Consider the following 7,208-nt stretch of genomic DNA (forward strand, 5'->3'; position numbering starts at 1 on the left):
CAGGACCTCCTCATCCTCATCGGGTCCTCTCTTTAACAGAGAAAAAGGTGGTACTTTATCTATTAAAGGCATCAGGCAGCAGATCCTGTACTTTATTAAGCAAGCCAATCCTGACTCCTTCCCTAAAGCACATGATGTCAGCAGTAGCCACCTCAATTAACTATTTCCAGCAATATGAATTTCGATGACGTTGAAAAAATATACTGGATGGAAATCGCCGACAGTATTTAAACGTCATTACTTAAAGTCCTTGGAAGCTCTGAAATTTTCAGCAGTTGCGGCGGGTAACATAGTTTCCCCCGACTCTGCTTAATCTTTAGTAGAAGATCCAGTCCTCCTTTCTACCTATCTCACCCAACAGTTCGTCTATACCTGCCATGTTCATCTACGTTTACCTTGAGTCTTAGCTGCTCTTATGATGGTATAGTGGGTGCCCCTTATTTTTTTGCTAGGGTCACTCAAATTTGATTGTATATAATGATCTCTTGGATGTGATCCCCTTATTTTTATGCTAGGGGACACATAGTATTTACAATGGTTACGGGTTTGTGTATTAAGTCATATACATTCCCTTTTATATTATTATTGAAGTTTGTTCTATTCAAGTTATTGTTATAATTGCTTTCAGTTCTTTGTACATAATATCTATACACAGATACTGATTTCAACATATATTCCATGTAAGCTCTGTATATATGTTAAATTTAAGTTAATTTTAAGAAATATTATTAGCATTAAGTTAAATTTAAGTAATATTTCTATTTTTGTATCAGTGTGTATATGTATATTTATTAGCAATTATATTTCTTTATTTTATGTTGTCTTTTATTTGAGACCCCTTTTTGTCTTTTTGTTTTTATTCTTACAATCTTGTGCTATTTCTCTGGTACGATTTCGCGCAGCGACACGAACTGAGCCCAGAAAAGGGATTTTGACGTAAGGAAAAATCTATTTTCTGGGCGATTGGTTCGTGTCGCCAGCGAAATCCCGCCCTGCCCATCCCTTCGCTCAGATTGTCTGCTAACTTCAGGATGGCCACCAGAGGCGCAGCAGTCGGCAGCATGGATGGAGTAGTAGTAGTTGCTGCCCACTCTGTGGGTCGGCTCCCCCTCTTGTGGGGATTTTGTAGTAGATTTCTATTGCAAGCGGTTCGTGGTAGTGGTCTCACTCGCCATAGTGTTCATACCGACACCCTCTTGGAGGGTGAGCGAGTCAGTTGTACTGACCTTTTCTTTATTTTATTTATTCTCTGGTATGTGTTTAGTACATTTACCTTAGAAATAATGGATTAAAGGATATTTCGCTGGCGACACGAACCAATCGCCCAGAAATAGATTTTTCCTTACGTCAAAATCCCTTTTTTAAAAAATACAAAATAGCCTATATAAGAAAATAAATTGAGGGAATCCTTCCTAAAACTATAATTTACAATGTGCCACAGCCAGAAAAGGTGTCGGACCCATAGAGGTCAAAATCTGAAAAGAGAAAAAAAGGGTAAATTTTTTTGGCCCCCCAAAAAAAACAAATTTTCACGAATTGTTTTGGGTACCTAAATGAATTAGGAAGTGGCTGATTTTTATGCAGAATAAAGTCATATTATCCTAAAACGTAATTATGTAAAAATATTTGGACAAAGATGATGAAAGCTGTTATATCAGAGGCCAAATCTAAAGGTCACTTTTTTACCTGCTATTTTCATCATGAAAATTTCTTATAAAAATGGCTGTAACTACTATAAGAAATTATATTTATGCATGAAAATATACCAGAATTTCATAAATTCTATAGAGAACAAGAATATATAGCGGTATGGCAACTTACTTTTCGGATCTGCCAACAAAATGGCCGCAGCCGATGCTTACTCCGACGGCCACATCTACCACCTGAAATGGAGGAATGTAATGTAATTTTCAATGTGTTATTTAGTTACCTAATTATGTGTAGATTTGCATAAACTATTATGGTGGCTTGCTGGATGTTTTGAACATTGTTTTTGCAGTCATCAATAAAAATCTGACCCAAAAAAACATGTTCTAATATAAAGGTCATTTGTTGACCTCGTTTTACCATGAAAATTTCTTATAAAAAGCGCTCTAACTACTATAAGATATGATATTTATGCATGAAAATCTACCAGAATATCACAAATTCCATAGGGAACAAGAATATATAGCGGTATGGCAACTTACCTAATGGATATGTACAGTAAATGGGCCCCCACCCACGACAAGTACGATGGCCAAATTTGCTACCTGAAATGGAGGAATGGAATGTAATTTTCAATATGTTATTTAGTTATCTAATTATACGTGGATTTGCATAAAACAAATATACGAAACATAAACATAAAGGATGAAAGAGAGAAATACCATATATTTCGGCGTATAAGTCGACCCTTTAGCCCCAAAAAATCATGCCAAAATTAGGGGGTTGACTTATCTAACGGTAACAAAAAGTGAATCTTTTATTATTGGCATATTGGTTCAGGAATCCAGGTTTTACAGTTGGCTAATAAGAAAGACAGCCTTGTTGAGGTAACTATGTATGTAAATACCAGTATTAAAACATTTCACACTGAAATACGACAATAATAATACATTAGAACATCCATTACCTTAAATAAAATGAAAAAATCAAAGTAACTTGAAGAAACCCCAATCGCACAGCAAGTGTAAACATTGCGTAGCCATTTGTAGTACTGTAATTGAGAAGGATGCGTTCGCTCTGACAGTTTTGTATTTACTAGGGTATTGTTCAAAAACATTCATGGTATGAAATCGTTATTTATCACTTTAAATAAAATAAAAAATTGTATTTAATAGTAAATATGTATTTAAAATCATTCAAAGTGACTTGAATCATTGTCACTTGAATTAAACAATTCATCAAAACAAATTATCATTCACGGGTTTCATCATAAGGCATCCAGTTTTTGAATCTGGTGAATCAACTGCAGGTTCGTTTTCCCTCAAATGAGCCTGTTTATGCCATAGAAGAACCAATGGTCAAGGAATATTCCAACATAATAATAAAATACCAGCACGTCGTTTTAACAACCCAATCAAAACATTAACTTGAGTGGCAGTTTGTACATATATATATACGTAGGCTGTTATGCAACGTTATTAGTGCTTTGTTTGTTTACATTACACTGGAGTAATGTATCTTTCGTTTCGTCATTTCTAATCATATTTGCCGTATTCATCTTTTATATATTACACAGATTTGTTAATATACCGAGTATATTACCTGTATTTCTTATGGTAAGTAGAGCAACATATGTACCGTAATAACATTCAGGTTATTTTATATGATACGTTTTACCCTGCTGCTTATTTTGAGCGTACGGCTGGCCTCACATTTTATAGGTCGACCAATATACCCGATATTAGTTAAAATCATAAAAAATTTTACTCAAAATTGGGGGTTGGGGGGTCGACTTATCTTCCGGTCGACTTATACGCCAAAATATACGGTATGCGAAACGCTAAAACAAAGGATGAGAGAGAGAGAGCGCGCTTTACTTACTATAAGCTTTCAGAGTATGATGGATTTATTTATATGGCAAGAGAGAGAGAGAGAGAAATATGCAAAACACTAAAACAAGGATGAGAGAGAGAGAAGCCCAGAAAATATGCGAAACATAAAACAAAGGATGAGAGAGAGAGAGAGAGAGAGAGAGAGCCACGAATATACAAACACTAAATAAATAAAGGATCAAAGAGGTATGAGAGAGAGAGAGAGACCCATGAATATATGAAACACTAAACATAAAGGATCAAAGAGGTATGAGAGAGAGAGAGATACCCATGAATATACAAAACACTAAACATAAAGGATCAAAGAGGCATGAGAGAGAGGCAAAACATTAGAAATGAGCATTGAAAAAAAAAGGCAAACGGAATCGTCACAAACAATGCCCCGAGCACAACATATTCCACTATAAAAACTATACTAGCATGAACAAAACTATGCTAACATGAACAAAACTATATTAGCACGAACACTGTTCAATTTCAATACGCTACATTTATCTAATAACTTTGCTTTTTTCAAAAAAAAAAACAAAGGGGCATTCAAAGACGCATGGATTATTGTCGATATGGCACCTCAGCACTACCAAGGTCACGCACCGAGCGTTTACTACAGACAGCATAGTAAAATGTTTCCTGCACACGCATAGTAAAACATTTCCCAATATAAAAAAAACTATTCTAATTAGCTATTATGCACACAGTCCTACATGAATTGGCTACGTAATAACTTTGCTCTTCGCAAAAAAAACAACAGAAATTAGCACATGAAGGTCACGTGACCTTAAGGACATATCGTACATGGAGGCATTCACAAAAGCATTCATTTATAGAAACATCGTCCTCCGACATATTTCCAAACAGTAACAAAACACGATTAGAATGAATAATACTTCAAATATCCGACGTTTACCTAAAAACTTTGCTTTTTACAAAAACTTCAAAAAATTACACTAGAAAGAAATTGGACGACAATTCTGCTATATGACATCTCTGCCGCTCCCAGAGTTGCTCACGTGTCCCGTAAACATCCTGAAACAATTTACAATATAAAAAAACTACACTAATTAGCTATCATGCACACAGTACAACATGAATTAGCTACGTAATAACTTTGCTATTCGCAAAAAAAAAGCAGAAATTCGCACTAGAAGGCCACATGACCTTGAGCGCATTTACGACATGATAATGCATTCACAAAAGGGCATTCATTTTATAGAAACTCATCCTCCGACATATTCTAAAAAGTACAAGCCACAATTAGAATGAATAATACTCAATATCTTGATGTTTATCTAAAACTTTGCTTTTTTACAAAAAAATGCAAAAGTGCACTCGAAAGCAAATTGGACAGTTATGGCGTTATGTGGCATCTCTGCCACTCGGTTGGTGATGCATCACGTAGGTATAGGATCCAGCTAGACTCTCCAACACAACAAAGTCACATGACTATGCACACTGTTCATTGAGAAACTGTCATGTAATACCTTTGATTTTCGATCACTAACCTTCTAGCATCATGTGGGTCGGCCTCGGACCTGCGATTCTCAGAAATGGGGATGCACTGAGAGAGACAGGCAAGTCTTACCACCGTCGAAGCTCTCAGTGCACAGGCTGTCTGCAGGTCGATCACACCCAGATTTGACATGGTGATGATTTATGGGAAAAAAACATGTTTTTTTGAAACACTCCTTGGGTCGTACACGACCCACGATACCTGTCCAGGGTCAAGTTATGTACGTAGTACTAATTAAGTTCTCGCACAACACGATAAAGTACAAAGCGAAATCACTAACACGAATTTACATTAACAAACGAAATCGTGTATGTGAAATGAACGAATTCCGCGTGCGTACGATAACACTGGTGCGACGACGTGGCCGAAGAACGCCTTTACGTAGAGCACAATGGGAGAGATGCTGACCAAAAGGAGAACAGATCTTACAGCGGTGACTATCAACAGGAACCAATGGGAGGGAGTGTGAGGAGGTGGCGAGTCTACTCAGTTGGTGGCACGCAGTTTTAAAATTGTTCTCGGCGGTCCGGTTGCGAATCTCGAGACTTTACAAGCAACAACCTTTCGTAAAACCTGAATTATTTTTTTTTTTTGTATGCAGAGGCAAAAAATGCTTCGTATTTGCTTTTCATAACTTGAATTTTTTTTCGTAAGTTTGGGGACTTTCGTATGTCCGAGGTTCACTGTACTTTATCCCAAACTACTTGTAGGAGACTTAATCCTTAGAGGCAGGAGTATCTAGGGAAGGATGAGTCCCTACCAGGAAGAGTCATCTTCCTTCAGGCCGGAAGGAAGAGGGAGACCCGCTCTGCCAGATTAGGGCGGAGGTGGGGATCCCTCGCCGTTCAGAGACAACCCGACTGGTGGGCAGCGGAGGGAATAACTTATTGATATAAAGCAAAGGTCTGTAGGCGAATGAATATTCCCTCGCATAGACTCACCTGAAGATTGAGGGAAATTTTGCCGATTACGTCGAAGGCCCAGTGGGAAAGGGGGGGGGGGGGGAGGGGGGGGGGGGGGGGGGGGGGGGGAACACTAGCAGGTAGGATACGGAGAATGGAAACAAAACTGTCATGGTAATTGCTGTATGGCAAAGAAAGATAAAGGAAAGGAAAAACGCATCTTCGAAGAATTCTGTACAAGGAGGGGCATTCGCGCAGGTGTTGGAGGTGCCTGTTCACATGTTGGTTCCAGAATCGGCAGGAGTTTTGTGAACTTGACAGGCAACAGACGTGGACGTGAGAAACGCCCACAATTTCTGAAGCAATAAACTTCGTCGAGAAACTTCTAAATTGTTCCGGTATCTCCGGGAGTCTGTGACGTTCGCCGTAGGGGACGAAGTAGGGAGAAGGCAGATCATCAGTAAGAGCCACAGATCAGATTATCAGTGAGAGATCATCAGTGAGATAAGAGAAGAAGAACGAAGGATCAGAGAAAAAGGCGCTCGAGAATTGGTAGAATTCGGTCAAGTCGTCTTCAGAGTGGAAACGACCGAGGTTATTTTGATGTTAAGCAAGACTTCAGAGAAGAAACGTTTCTGCTAGAGGTTTTGGAGAGTTTCCTGCCCTTCAAGTTAATCAAGAGTAGACATTATTTTTTCTGCAATAAGGAGGCAAGAAGGGCATCTACAATTAGAGTTCTCCTGTTTGTGAAGCTATTGCTTCGAGTTTGCAAACTGGTTGGCAAGAACTTTCATTACCTCACTGTTCCCCAGTTCATGCAGTGTAAAATTTTACCTTTTTTATGTAAATGGAGACACCATTCTGCATTATCTTTGTTAGTAAGCTTGAAAATAAAAAAACCTTTTGTTTTTGTGTTAGTGTTTTTCTTTCTATATTCGTATCCCCCAGTTTTTCAACTGTTGTGTTGAATTCTTTTTGTTTATAATGATTATCGGACCTGAAGCGGACCTCTCTCTCTATTCGGTTCGTAAACATTGTGGCGACCTTGCTTAGAATAGCACTACCAGTTTTGAAACAGGGAGTATAGAAAGAACCAGAAAGAGTTATTGAGTTGGGTAAAGCTTCTTGGTCCTAGAGGGGAATGATCTCTGTGAGTAAGTTGAAGAAGAAAGAGAAAGTATGAGAGAGATGAAAGAGCGCAGAGAGAGAAGTAATGAAAATGGGGGCATCAAGAAGAGAGAAGCAATAAAAATGCAG

At 38.1% G+C, this 7,208-nt stretch overlaps 1 long non-coding RNA gene across 1 annotated transcript; it reads right to left on the minus strand.

Moving 5' to 3' along the window:
- Window positions 1–1,378: 1,378 nt before the first annotated feature.
- On the minus strand, window positions 1,379–2,693 carry LOC135226784 (uncharacterized). Its single transcript, XR_010317278.1, has 4 exons — window positions 2,615–2,693; window positions 2,190–2,252; window positions 1,822–1,883; window positions 1,379–1,475 (listed from the first exon to the last, which is right to left on the minus strand). It is a non-coding gene; the product is annotated as an uncharacterized LOC135226784 (long non-coding RNA).
- Window positions 2,694–7,208: the final 4,515 nt, after the last annotated feature.

Source organism: Macrobrachium nipponense, chromosome 15 (genome assembly GCF_015104395.2).
Source record: "Macrobrachium nipponense isolate FS-2020 chromosome 15, ASM1510439v2, whole genome shotgun sequence".
NCBI lineage: Eukaryota > Metazoa > Arthropoda > Malacostraca > Decapoda > Palaemonidae > Macrobrachium > Macrobrachium nipponense.